General features: G+C 53.8%; 1 protein-coding gene across 4 annotated transcripts in view; it reads right to left on the reverse strand.

The window, feature by feature from the left end:
* The window catches only part of TSPAN14 (tetraspanin 14), a 58,170-nt gene that overhangs the window by 42,643 nt on the left and 1,359 nt on the right, over positions 1-14,168 (reverse strand). Inside the window, exon 1 of one of the 4 annotated variants that reach the window (XM_059169755.1) lies at positions 10,770-10,929. The exons of 2 other annotated variants lie outside the window; for them this stretch is intronic. The gene's annotated coding sequence lies outside the window, so the exon portion shown is untranslated. Of the gene's footprint in view, positions 1-10,769; positions 10,930-14,168 lie in introns of those variants that run through there. One more of the 4 variants, XM_059169754.1, reaches the window with a different exon arrangement.

The raw sequence follows: 14,168 nt of genomic DNA on the forward strand, positions 1-14,168 counted from the left end.
GGCCCCACCTCCTCAGCCCTACAGGTCAGCCCTAGCTGCCACCCGGCCACAATAGGAACCTCTGTGCTGCCCTGGCCCCAAGGCCCACACAACGGAGCTGTGGGCATGGGAAGCTCTGGACTTCTCACAGGGGAAGCATGTGATGGCAATGGTAGGAGACATGGGGCAGGGGCACAGGCATCAAACCCACCAGTTCAGGGTCCTGTCAGCCCCCTTTCATCTGCCAGCCAGCCCTAAAAATCCCCCTGCTTCTGCCCTGCCCAGGCGAGGAGCAGCCAGAGCCAGAGGGAAAGGAGTGACCACGGGGATGGAGAAACTGACAGAGGGCTCCCAGAAGTCCCAGGAGGATGCCAGGAGATGGCTCCCACAGGGACCCTCTCTCACATTCCTCCCTCCCTAACCCCAGCCCAACCCAGGAGGAAAATCTTAGTTGCCCTCAACCCCCAGCTTCTGAAAGGAAGCGCCTGAGAAAACCCATCTATGATTTACACCAGGTGCCTTCCACCCAGGCTTTTAAAATCAGGGTGTCGGGGCGCCTGGGTGGCTCAGTAGGTTAAAGCCTCTGCCTTCGGCTCAGGTCATGGTCCCATGGTCCTGGGATCGAGCCCCACATCGGGCTCTCTGCTCCCCTGGGAGTCTGCTTCCTCCTCTCTCTCTCTCTCTCTGCCTGCCTCTTTGCCTACTTGTGATCTCTGTCTGTCAAATTAAAAAAAAAAAATTTTTTTTAATTTTAAAAATTTAAAATCAGGGTGGCAAGTCATACCCAAAGTGGCCTAAAGCAGCTGGGGCTGAAGAGCGGCCTGGAGACGGGGGATCCTAGAGCAACGAAAGGTCCGAGGAGGCCAGGACAGGAGGCTAACCCCCACACCAACACCCAAAACTGAAGAAGAAAGTGGATGCCCAGGCCCTGCTGGTTTCTCAGCCAAGACTTCCGGGTCACACCCCTGCCCAAGTCAAGCAGGCTCCTGGGCCTCCTCAAACCTCCATCTGCAAAGCCTCTCCTCCCTCCCCAGCCCTCGTCTGGCTCCGGTCACCTCCTCTTACATCACACTTTTGGGTAAGCACAGGGCACATTCAAGAGCTGCAAACAACAGGTGCTTTGCAGAGACAGGCTAACCTGAGCTGAACCAAAACAAGATTGCGGTGGGAACCAGGCCACCAGCACCCCTGACGGTGTGCTCCCTTCAGCTGGGGGCTCCGCCTGCAGAAATAAATACAAGATCCCTCCGGAAGAAAAGCTGGGAAACTTTCCTTCTCTCCCTTGGAATCAAAGCAACGTGCTTCTTTTCTCGTTAAGCACTCGATGCCTGGACTCCTCTCCCCAGCCATCTATTACAGGCCTATGAGCATGTGCAAGGCATTTCTGCAGCTTGGCTTCTAGAAACAAAATTGGTACTGAAAGCAGCCTCAATGTCCATCAATAGAGGCTGACAAAGTGAATCACGGTTTACCACACAGCGGAAGAACGTGTTGCTCTTAAAAAGAATGGACTCAACTGTGAGCTGAAATGGAACAACCCCAAGATAAGCTTGAGAGTAAAAATCACTAAGTACAGCACAGAGTAATTAGTATACTAGCAAGAGGAGAAACAAGGGGAGTACAGAGAGGAGACGCGTGACTGGGCGCCCAGCATCTGGTGGTAGAGGCCTCAAGGGAGCAGACCTGAAGGGGTCAGGCATGGAAATGCTAATTTTCACTACATATCTTTATGCGTTTTTTTAATCATGTATACATTTTTAATTAAAACGTTAAACCCAAGGTACCTCGTTGGCGCAGTAGGTAGTGCTCAATCTCATAAAAAGTTAAACCTAAACTGACATTTAAAATCATTTAAAATCCCTCGTGTTTAAAAATAAATAAAAAAATGAAATAAAATAAAATCCCTCAAGTTTGTGACTAAAGGCATACACACAAATAATCGCATCTGTAACTCTCCAAATGCAGCTTCTGGTGTCTCCCTAAAACACCTAAACACGTGGAAGGGGGGAAATGGGGGGGCAGCTTCTGTCGTCAATAAAGAGTAACAACTCAGAGAGCTGCCTGCTAACCATTCTTCCCCAGGTCCCAAAATAGAAGTTTTCCCAGGAAGACCAAGAGCAGATTCTGCCAAAGGCAGAAAGGAAACTTGAAGTGATCTCACAAGGAGGACCCCCAGGAGGCAGGTCTACTCCCTGGCGAGACTGAAAGACCCCCAAGTTTCAGGCCATGTGTGCAGGTGTGGGGGAGACTGAGCCTCGAGCATCCCAGGCCTCCAGCAGGGACCCTTCTCAGGGTCCTCCCCAGCCATCGGTGAGGCTCAAGATCCTAGTGGTATGAACCCATCCCAATTTTAGCAGCTAAAGAAAGCTATTTCAACAGATTTCTAGGCCTGGCCCAACTCCAAGCACAGGCTAAAAACAGTTTCTCTGAAATCCCAGCTTAAAAACCCCAATCCCTTAGCCACTAAACCCCATGTCTCTACCTTTCGGGAAATGGGAACTACAAAATGGAGTCAGTGAGATGGGTCTGTATATTTGTTCCTTACTAAAGGGATACATACATGTTGTTTAAAAGCCTCCCTTAACTGCATGTCAATAAACACTCTGCACTCAGAAGCACTGATGTATTTCCTCCAAGTGATCTTTCCCCTGAGGAGCAATATAATAACCATCCCAGCCTCTCCTGCTTCGGAGGGGTATGACACAATGCCTGTTACAACCGGGACTGGCCAGGGCATTTGGGCGAGACCATCTAAAAAACAGGGAGTGGTTCATGAATGGAGCTCTCCCTACCTCGCAGAAACAGGCCCCCACTTAGTGCCACCACCCCCAGGCCACCACAGTGAAGATCTCCTAATAACTTCAAGCTCACAGACTGCCCAGGCCACAGGGAAAGAAGGCTGGAAAGAGGAGGAATGTATGTTTGGCTCCCCTATGCCCTAAGATGCTCTCTGATGACTACTCGCTGTTCAACTGGTAGCCCCCCAATTAAAGAGCACAAATGAGATTTCATAACAGGGAGAATCAGGCTGACTTGGAGGCCTCAGACCTCAGCTGCTGGAAAGCAAGTCCCTGCCCCTCTCAGTGCACCTGGCACAACCCCTCTGCAGCTCTTGCCCAGAATCCTCGAACCCTCCATCAGACCAAGACCGGCTCCTCTCCAGCGATCTTCCTGCGTGAGTGGGCAAGGACCCCACCCCCAAGTAAGCACTGATCCTCCCACACACCAAATCCTGGGGCACCTCAGGGGCACCTGCCCCATGACCTCATCTGTTTTTCCACAAGGCAGCAGTTCAGGCTACCCTAACCCAGAGGGGCCTGAGCCACTCCTGCACCTGGGTACGTGCTACTCCCTTCTCCTTGCTCCCTGGGGAATGAAAACCCCACCACACCACATATCAACATGTATCTCAAAATTTATCTGTGTTTACACCATTACTTGTATTTCACAGGAAGCACCTAGGAGACAGGAGAGAGTGACCGTAGCCAGCAGACTGAGGGCCCAGAGCCAGCTTCTGGCCTCCAGTCTTCAGGAGTGAGGAAGGCCCCCAACCCCCAACCAGCAGATTTTCTTCACACACGTTTCTGTCTCACAACAGCGGGTGGCCTCCTTCCTAAAAAGTTGGCTGTTGAGACAGGAGATGCCCCAGGAGTAGAAGACACACCAAACAAGGTCATCAGTGGGAACTGACCACGTAGAGAGGAGGGGCAGAGAGAAAACAAGGAGCATCGCGCCTGGTTAGCTGAATGCAGGGATGGGAAGGCCTTAAACAGGGGAAGGAGACTAGGGGGCTTCCACCAGAAGACAGTCATGGCAGGGGAAGGAGACCCCCCCCCCCATCCAGTACCTCCCTGGGCCAGGCTCAGACAAATGAAGCAGTCCAGTCCCTAGGAGGAGGGAGATCCACAAAGCTGTTGGACTGGTTTGCCCAGGATGGAGAGAACAAGAAATACAAGGTATAGAAGCCAAGAAACAAGGGTCAAACAGGGAGGGTCCTCCAGCATCAAGGGGCTGTGGTCTGGCACCCAACAGATCCGGCAACAGAAGGCGAGGGTAGGGGGCTGCAGGGAATCCAGGCCCCAGGTCTACACTATTCCCAGGTTGCTGAGGGGCAGTCCAACAGGTGGAAAATAAGAAGCCAGGAGATGCCGAAAAGACAAGGACACAGGTTTCTGTAAACGGGGCAAGCCACCAATCCTGAGAAACAAGCGTGAACAGTGAGGAGCTCAGGAGAGTGTGAGAACCAGGCTGAACGCAGGCTGCTGTAAGCCTCGGAACCCTGACAGACGTCTCTCTCCCTGACCAGACTTAGCCAGGCTCTCTGGAGCCCTCCGCTTAGCCAGGCCTGACCTTGGGCTTCCACCTCTGGCCTTGCAGAGTCCAGTCTCAGCAAGAATCCTGCTGAGTTTGTTTGGCCAGAATCCCTCGCCCTCCATGTCTGACCAGCTCCTCATCTTCCAACAACCCTTGGATAACAGTGGATCACCCTAGCCTGCCTTTGACAGAATCCTGTGATCTGTCAGCAAAGGATCCTCCTACCCTTTTCCATCCAACTCCCTCCATTCCACTCCTCAGCTATTAATCTCCACTTTCCAGGTTGTATCTGAAGTGGAGCCCAATCTCTCTTCCCCACTGCAAAACCCCAGAGCAGAAGTCCTATCTACTGCACTAGACTTATAGAAAGTCCGCTTTACTGCTTTAACAAGTGTCCGAATAATTATTTAATTGTTATTAAATAATTAAATATTAAATAATAATATTTAATTATTTCTTTAACAAAACGGAGCTCCAAGTCTTCCTTGACCCCAAATGTGGGAACCACCTGGTCTGGAGCTGGGGCTGGCCTCCCCACCAAGGCCCAGGGACAGAGCAATCTGCCTGGCCCTGGGGTAAAGGGCTGACATAAGACAGCCAATCTGCAGGCTGGCCAGACAAGGTGGAGGTCTCTTCATGACAACGGCCACTCAGCGGGCAAGCAGAGCCTCTCCCTAGAGCTGCCAGAGGCACAGAATGAGCCAAGTCCTGAGCACAGCGAAGGTGCCACAGACGGGGGATCACAAGGCTCCTGCTGCATAAAGTCACCGGCGGCATGAGCCGAGGCAGAAGGTGAGTGGGGCCCAGTCACCCCTCCTCAGGAAGCCCAAATCTAAACACGAGGTGGCCCTTTCCCTTAATGCCATCTTCCAATGAGCCCAGCTTTGCTCAGGTACCCCAAAGGCCTTCTAAGGCTGTGAGCCCAAGACCTGGCCTTGGAACCGCACGTCCTCAGATATGCTGTGGCCCTCAGCGCTCCCAGGCTCAGGACTCAAACCTCCCGATGTAGATGAGTTTCAGGGGACACGCATTCAATTCCAGCAGTTGCTAAGGACTCTTTTGTAGGTGTAAGGACTAGGAATTATTCCTCAAAGCCTTTTTTTTAAAAGCTCTCTGGGCCCTGCAGAGTAGCTTGGCACAGGTCCCAGCAGCTGGTACACGTTGTCAGGGAAAACCCAGAGAGGTCATCAAACCTCTCCTCAGGCTCAAGTCCTGCCCGGCCCCTTGTCCTGGCCTGCCTCTCCCCAAACTTTAGCCCTGCAGGAAAGCCCGGACTCAGCTCTCCCAAATTCCAGAGAACACGCAGTCTCAGGCAGCACCACGAGCTCCCCTCTCATGAGGATCCCAGAGGCCACTTTAGAGCAAGTTGCCATGGCTCTGGGCCATAGAGCACGGGCTGGCAGAGTCCACTAAGAGAGGTGCCAGTTCCTTCAGTTATCCAGCTGATGGACACCAGGACTCCAGGCCTTCTCCCTGGCTTCTCAGGAAGGAAGGCAGAACAGACCTTGAGAAGGGAAGGGTTTAACCCCACCCTGCCCAGGCACACTGAAGCTCAGCAGACCAGGCCTCCCAGAGGAAAACCACAGCACGGCAGAACCTGGCCCAGCCCCACCCCACCCCACCAAGCCCAAGAGTAGAGGAAGTGGGGTTCCCAGAATCAGCTGCTGGTGAACACTTTGCTGAGAGCTGTCAATGTGATGGCAGCGGTCCCAAACCAGAGCGTCAGGCCTAACGCCGGGACTTGGTCCTGCTTCTCGGACCTGAAATGTATACTTGAGCTTCACAGTAAACCCGTGAGAGACAGAAAGGGCAGATTCTTCTCTCATTACAGATGAGAACAATCAAGTCCAGGCGGGGGGGGGGGGGGGGGGGAATCAAAGACTTGTCCAGGTCCCTTGGGCTAGAGAGGGGGAACGACCTGAAAGCTGGCCTCCCCGGGGTCCACCCGACAAGCTGGACAATGTCATTCGTCTTCATGCTTGATCGGCAGAGGCACCAAACACTTCCCACCACCAGCCGGGACTGTGCTGTTCCAACACAGGCACCTGCCCTTCTGTGAACCAAAAAATGTGCTGTTTGGTAGAAAATGAATGTGGGGGCATAATGAATACCCCACATTGATTCAGAGAGGACACCACAATAATGGAAGGTAAGACAAACAAGAAACACGGGCATCCACCTAGGCCGAAGATTCACAAAGCACTAGTTTCCACAGTACCCCGGGAACTCTGGTGACCAGCCAAGAGTGAAGCCATTGCCGTATACCCCCATGACCTCTCCCCCTATTCCAGATGGGAAAGCGGAGAGGACCTGAAAAAGGAGGAATCAGGAATAAGCATAGTAAGTTTACCCAGTACAGAAGCACCTGGGGTCTCACTACCTCCACTAGGGTTTCCTGGCCCTGTTGGAAGTCACCAGAGACAAAGCAGGTGACAAAGCCCAAAAGCCAGTTCCATAGCTTGGCTGGCTCTTTAATATGCCTCAAGGGGGGCTCGAGTGGAAAACTGCAATTAATGGAGCGGTTCTACCTCCTTTACAGCCAGACAACCATCCCAGTCCCACACTCAATCAATCTTGTTCTCCATGCGCTTCCAGCTTTTAGTGACCTCATTAACCTTTCCTACATGCCTACAAGCTCAGCCCCAGAGTCTCCGAAATGGAAGAAGAAGGGCAAGCCCTATAGGGGTGCCTCTACCTGTTCCTGCTTCTAGAAGAGATGGCTGCTCCACCAGACATCTATGGATAAAGCATGGGGAAGTCCAAGAACTTCAGGGCTGATGTGCCAGGGCAGTGAGGGGGAGCAGGAGCCCACTTCCCTCCCCATCGGCATTCATATCCCTCTTTAAAGGCCACCAGGACCCCGCAACAGGGGTCGTCATCCCAGTGCACAACCCTCAGCACTGGGCTAGGAGCTGAACATGTGCTTAATAAGAATCCACAGCCTGGGACTCACCACGAGTCCTTGGGCCCATAAATGAATGCATGAATGAGCAAAAGAAGACCCATGGAACTCAGGTAACTTGCCCAGGGTCAGAGAGCTGGCTGCCTCTGCAGACTGCCCATTACTAACCCAACCCATAGTCTCGCTCACCTTCCCTCTGCCCTTCAAATACGGAACCCCAATTCATCATTAACCTCAACAGTGTTTCTTCAACTCATGACCCATGTTTCTGATGACGCAGAAACGTGACACTCAGGCCTGGGCCTTGGGAAGAAGTCACAGAGCAGGAACGGTGGCAGGCAAAGGGTAGGGAGTCAGTGCTACTGACCAGATGTCTCCAGTCCTCTTCCTCACCCCACGCTCTAGTGGTCTGTAAGTCCACATGGCTGCTTCCGCCACTGAAATGCCGCTTCTGGGCAGGAGCCTTAAGAGCCAGGGTGAGACTGACAGCACTCTCTGTCCCTCTGTCCAAGGGTCTAGAATGTTCCAGTTAATCAGCATGGGTTCGCAGTAGAACAACAGAAAGCACATATGCAATGGATATGGTGTGAGCAGTAAATAAACTGCTGCTGCTTTAAACCTCAGAGATTTGGGGATTGTTATGACAGCAAACCCTGATCTATCTAGACAGATAGAGGCCACAACTCACTCCCCAAGCCTCCCTGCCTGGCAGTGCTGGGCTTCCCATTCCCTGGCCCAAGGGAGGGAAAAGCTACATCAGCAGTGCCTCACCAGGGGGTCAGGGATGCCGGCTGCATGCCCAGACAGATGAGATGCTTTCAGAAGCAGGGGATCAAAGGATCCTGCACTGAAGGACTTACCAGCTCCACTGTGGGCCAGCCTTGTGCAGCGTCCTAAACACCTTTCATACAAAGGCTCTGTTTACATTAGAAATGACGAGAGTAGCTCACATTGAGACCTAGAGCAAGCTACTCTGTGACCTCTCTACAACAGTGTCCTTCTCTATCATATGGGATGGATACATTATGTCAGTTCAAGAGTTAAATGAGTTAATGTGAGTAAAGCTTCCAGGATAGTGCTTGGTATACAGGTCCATAAAGAGTAAGTCTCAGGGCACCTGGGTGGCTCAGTCGGTTAAGCACCTGCCTTCAGCTCAGGTCATGATCCCAGGGTCCTGGGATCCAGCCCAGGATCAGGGTCCCTGCTCAGCAAAGAGCCTGCTTCTCCCTCTCCCTCTGCCTGCTGCTCTGCCTACTTGTGATCTCTCTGTCAAATGAATGAATAAAATCTTGTTTTAAAAAAGAGAGAGAGTAAGATTCAATAAACTCACTGTTAAAGCACTCTCAAACCTTCCATAGAATGGCTATAAACTTTCCATAACCTCCACTAGGTCATAATTGCAGCACAGGTTGCCCAGGACGGGCACAATGGTACTCTGTAGGCTCCACCAAACTGAAAACCATCACATCCCTGAGCTCACAGTGACCCAAGGTAGGCTTCAGGAAATGTCTCCAGAACCCAGGGCTCCCAGAACTCCCTGGCCTCCACTATCACCATGACCTGCAGGGCAGGGCACGAGGTGTGCCCTCCCATTCTCAAACATGGGAAACCCTCACCTGTCCTCAGAGATTATCACAGCTACCTGGCTGGTAAAGGAAGGGAACTTCCCTGGGCAGCCAAACCTCTGCAGGCCCTTCTCCCTCATACCTTTTCTTCCTTGAGGCAGCTACCTTCAGAAGCACCAGTGGGTCTGCAGTCCTGCTTGCCTGGATGGCGCTGCTAAAGCTGAGATCAAGCCCAGATCAATAAAACATCCGAGAGCACCTAGTACCGAAGTCCAGCCTGGGTTCCAAGACCACAGGGGGCTTACGGGCCAGTGAGGGAGTCGTGAGCCTGGAACAGCACCTGCAAACAGCAGCTGGCCACTCTCGTATCCCACAGACTATCAATCATGCTTTGTTAAATGACCTAAAGGTCACATTTGATGGTCCAAGCAGTGCAGTTCAAAAACGCAAAGATGGAGACATCAAGAATTCTCCAGAAGGTGGGACAACAAAAGATGATGAAGTTAAGAAGGGAGGGAAAAATCCCTCTAGCGGCCTGTCTCCCAGACCCTAGGGATCCTCAGACTGGGACAAAGTTTGGAGAGAACTGAGAGAGAAGCTAGAAGGGCCTATGAGACCAAGAGAGGAGAGGATGCATTCTGAGGGTGCCAGGGCCCAGGAGGATTCCTGGAAGGAAGGGTGACTCTGCCAACCACAGGGCTAGTTGGAAGTAGAAGGGATCTAGGGGTGCTGGGGGTGCTCCAAGAGCCCAGACGCCAGGTTTCCCTTCACAAATAGGGAAGAGTGGCCCAAGCACTCAGCCGGCATTAACTTCCCCTACTTTGAGGTCAAAGGGTAGGAGGAAGGCAACTTTTTAGGATTTGGCAGGCAGCTACACCCACTCCTATGAGCCCAAGCAACCCCCATCCAGGAAGGAAGACCTCTAGAGAGCAAACCACTGGAGAGAGCACACCAGCAGAGGCTCCCATGTAACACCCTGTACTCACCCCCCCTCCCCGCAAAACACCTGAAGTATGTCCCAGAGGTCCCAGGACTGAAGTCCCTACAAATACACACACACACACACACACACACACACACACATCCTACCCACTTGCAACACCACCGCTACACACACAAACTTCCTACCCACTGCATCATCACCCTTATACACACACACACCCACACAAACACACACCCTGCCGGCACCACCATCCCTCCATGCACACACACTTCCTACCCACCCGCGCCAGCACTCCTCCTCGGCAGGAGGAGCGGCGCGAGATCAGACAACTCCGTAACCACAGACCCAACTCCACCGAAGCTCTAGTTAGGTCAAGAGCGGGGCTTTGCTCCCAAGCACAACCTCACACGACCCACACGAAGAAGCTGGCTCACCCACCACCTACTCAAACTCGGGTCGCCCCAAATCCGTGCAGGGCAGAGTGGGGCCCATCGCTGGAGTGAACCACTCGGTGCACACCCACCCCCGGGCGGGGGAGGGGACGGTCCTCCCAGGTCTGCAGCACCCTCCACCCCTGGCCGGAGCTCTGGGGGGGCCGAGGGTCCGTGGCCGAGCCAAAGGGAGTGTCCCTCCCTGGGTTCGCTGTCGGGGACAGGGTGCAGAGCCCCTACAGGCTGCGGCGGCGGCGGTCCGGCCCCTCTCTCCCCGAGCTCTCCCACCCCGCGCGGACCTGGCACGCACCCGTCCGCGGACTTGGGCAGGACGCGGGCGACAGAACCCCCAGAGCCAGGCTGGTCGCCCGCCGCGGTTCCCACTCCGCCCGGCGCCGGAGTTCGGCTCAGCGGGGTCCCGGCCAAGGCCTCCAGCCCCTCGCGAGCGATCTGGTCAGACAAAGCAAGCGCCGCCCGCGGGGCCGCCTACGGGGCAGAGGCGAGGAAGCCGGAGGGGCAGAGCCCGAACCTGGGGAGCAGTCCTAGTCCCCAGAGGGCGCTCGGCGGGGACAATGCCTCAGACAATGAGGGGGACAGGGCCCGACGCTCCAGCGGGGGCTTCGCGCTCCACTCACCCGGGCGCGGCTGCGGCGGCTGCGGCGGCGGCGGCGACGGCGGCGGCGGCTGCTCGGCCCGGCTCGGCCGAGGAAGTTAGAGCAAGTTCGGAGGCGCAGGGTGGGAGGGCGCGACTCGGGCCGTCCGAGAGATGGGGGCGGGGCACGGAGGGGCGGGGCCGGGGGCCCAGAGAAAAAAGCGCCGCTTCCCTGCGCGGTACGGGCCACCCCGCGCGCCTTGGGCCCCGCCCCCGCCCCGCCCCCGCCCCACCCCCGGAAGGCCACGCCCTGGACCCGCCCCTCCCGCCTCCGGCTCGCCCTTCCCCCAAGCCGCCCGGCCTTTCCGTCCGCGCTGCCGCCGAGGCGGCGGCGGCGGGGCCTGGTAGTCAGCCCGCCTCTTTGTCTCGCTTTGGGGCCGCGGGGAGCGCTCGACGAAGGTGTGCTCCCCCGGGTCCCGACTGCCTTGCGGACGACTTGGCTGGTCCCCCCGAGCTTGCAAGAAACCCGAGTTGTGGGGGCCGAGGGGAGGCCACATCTCAAGGGGTACGGGGGTGACGGGTAGGGGTGAGCCAAGGATTAGAAAAATGGCCGTATTGAAAATAAGAGGCGGGGCCCCTGACTGGCTCAGTCGGTAGAGCAAGCGACTTTTGATCTTGGGGGGTCTTCAGTTAAATCCCCCGTTGTGCATAGAGCTTACTTAATAAAAAGAGAGAGAGAAAATAGGTGCTCCTGCCTGGCCTGGCGGGGGAGGGGGGATGCTTCAAGAGAAGGGCAGTAAGTTAATATTTTGCACTTCTTTGCACACTGGGCAGCAAAGACCTGCTCCTTCTTGTCGTGGTGCTAAAAATACCAACCTTTCTTTGGACTGCCTGCTGAGATTTGTTCCTAAGATCTGTCCTGGGGAGATGGCTGAAAGCACTCTTGAGGAACAAGTATAGCTAGCTTGCACAGGGGTGGTCAGACAGCTGGCTAGGTACTGGCTGACCTCAGTGGTCTCCTCCCACCTCTGAAATGAGACACAGGCGCACTCTGACTCTAAAACTCTTCCAGGGGGAAAAGAGCTGGGTGGGCCACAGAATAGTGGCCACATTCTAGTACAAGCAACCAACAGGTGGAGTCCTATGCAAAGAGAAGATCTTGCAATGCAGACTGTTCAGTCCATTCCCCGTTGTTTTTAGGCAGCCTCCCTGTGACATCCCAGGCAGCTCCGGGACCTCCTGGTGAACCTGTCCATTCAGTCACCCATAAGCAGATAACTGAGTACTTGATCGAGTGCCTCATCTGTGCCAGGTCCTATATGATGCTGAGGATACAACAGTAAACAAGACTGTTGAAGCCTCTTGTTCCATAAAGCTTACTTTTAGTGGGGAAGACAATTACAAGTTGAGATAAATGCTGGAACAAAAGCAAGGGGCTTGGATAGAGAATAGGAGCCGCTTTCCACGGAGCTGGCAGAGAGAGTGTTTTTGAGAAGGAGACGCTGAAGTCAAATGGATAAGGAGACAGCCTGGGGGAAAGCCAGGCAAACACCTTCCAGGCTGCGAGCAGTATGTGCTGAGGCCCTGTAAAAGGTAAGCTTTGGGCGTGAGAAGGAGCTGCCAGAAAACAGTGCAGCTTGTAGAGCAAGCCTGTGAAGGAGGATCAGGATGAAGTGGGGAGATGGGCAGGGCATGCGAGACTGTTTGGGGATGGAGGCTTTTTATTAAACCATTGAAGGGTTTTATGCAGAAGACCAACATGTTCATGCTGTGTGAAGAACACACTGGGTGGGGGCACCTGGGGGGCTCACTGGGCTAAGCCTCTGCTTTCCTCTCAGGTCATGATCTCAGGGCCCTGGGATCAAGCCCCACATCGGGGGTCTCTGCTCAGCAGGGAGCCTGCTTACCACCCCCCGCCCTGCCTGCCTGCCTCTCTCTGCCTACTTGTGATCTCTGTCAAATAAATAAACAAAATCTTAAAAAAAAAAAAAAAAACTGGATGGGTGGTAGGCAGAAAGAAAAGCAAAAAGACAATTAGACTGTTGTGGCAGCCCAGGCCAAAGATAATGTTGGTTTGGACCAAATTGTGGCCACAGTAAGATGAGTAGTTGAGAGAAGCTATTTTGGACATGAACCCAACAGGACATATTGGTAGGATGGATGTCACAGGAGGAAAGGGATAACTTTCAAATTTATGGCTAGAGGAAGCTGGTAGACAGGGCCTCATTGATTGGATAAGGTAACCTAGAAGAAAGGGACTAGAGCTCAGGGAGAAGCATCAAGAATTCTGCTTTAGCCGCGTTGACTTTGAGATGTCCATCAGGGACCCAGTTCAATTGTTAGACTAGGAGCTCAGAAGGGAGGCCTGGGCTGGGGGTGGGGCTCTGGGAGGCATCATCTTCCAGATAATAAAGGCTGTGGAAGGCTGAGGAAGTTACTTGAGTGAGCCGGTAGTGGCAGAAGAGAGGGTTGAAGAGGAATCCCGAGGAGCCAAAGGAGTCAGAGCAAGAAAGGCTGAGGAGGCAAGAGGAGAACCAGAGGCTGCTATATTCCAGAGACGGAGAAAGGAAAGATTTTCTAGAACAGAGTGGTCGGCTGTGTTAGATGCTACTTAGAGCTCAGACAAGATGAAGACAGGGAGCGATCCGTGGACTCTGGCAACATGAAGGACATTGGTGACTGTGAAAAGGATAGCGTTCCTGGAGAAGTGGGGCGGGAGCCAGACCATGGCGGAACTATCATGTTTGGCCAGCTTGTCTAATAGGGAACAAGAAAACTGGGAGGGGTCTCAAAACGGATGTGGGCTCACAGGAGACTTTGGCTGAGATCGCTAGATGACCCTAATAGCTATTCTCCCCCTGGCTACATGGCTCCCCAGAATAAAAGCAAGTTGTCAGACTCCCTTGCGGCTAGGTGTGGTCATATGACTTAGTTCCGGCCATCCCGCAGTAAGGGGAGGCGTCCATGAACAGCGTCTGAGAACTAGCTGTAAAGGGCTGTGGTGCGCTCTCCGCATCTGCATCTCTTCCCCGCTCACTGGAGAACGTGAATATGTGGCCTGAGCTCAAGGAACCATATTAGACCTCGAAGTGGACGGCGTATGCTGAGGATGTTAGTGCCACCAGTGAGACTACATCTGGGTTCCTAATGTTCAGGGAGCCACCACACTGGCTCTGGGATACCTACCTCTTGACTTTGTCTAGGAAAGAAAGAAATTTCTGTCTTGTTTAATCCTCTGTTTTCTGATGCCAGTAGCCATTTTTGGATTTAACTCTTGTTAGAATCCTGAGGGCTTTGTTGAAATATGGAAGTTACTACAGCAAGTTTATGGAGTGATAGGGATGATCCAGGATGGAAGGCAGGAGTGAGGACTCTGAAAAAAGGGGGAAGGGCATGGGCCCTAATGGAGAGGACACCTCTGATGAGGAACACCTCCACCGTT

The sequence above is a fragment of the Mustela lutreola genome, chromosome 4 (assembly GCF_030435805.1).
Source record: "Mustela lutreola isolate mMusLut2 chromosome 4, mMusLut2.pri, whole genome shotgun sequence".
Lineage (NCBI taxonomy): Eukaryota > Metazoa > Chordata > Mammalia > Carnivora > Mustelidae > Mustela > Mustela lutreola.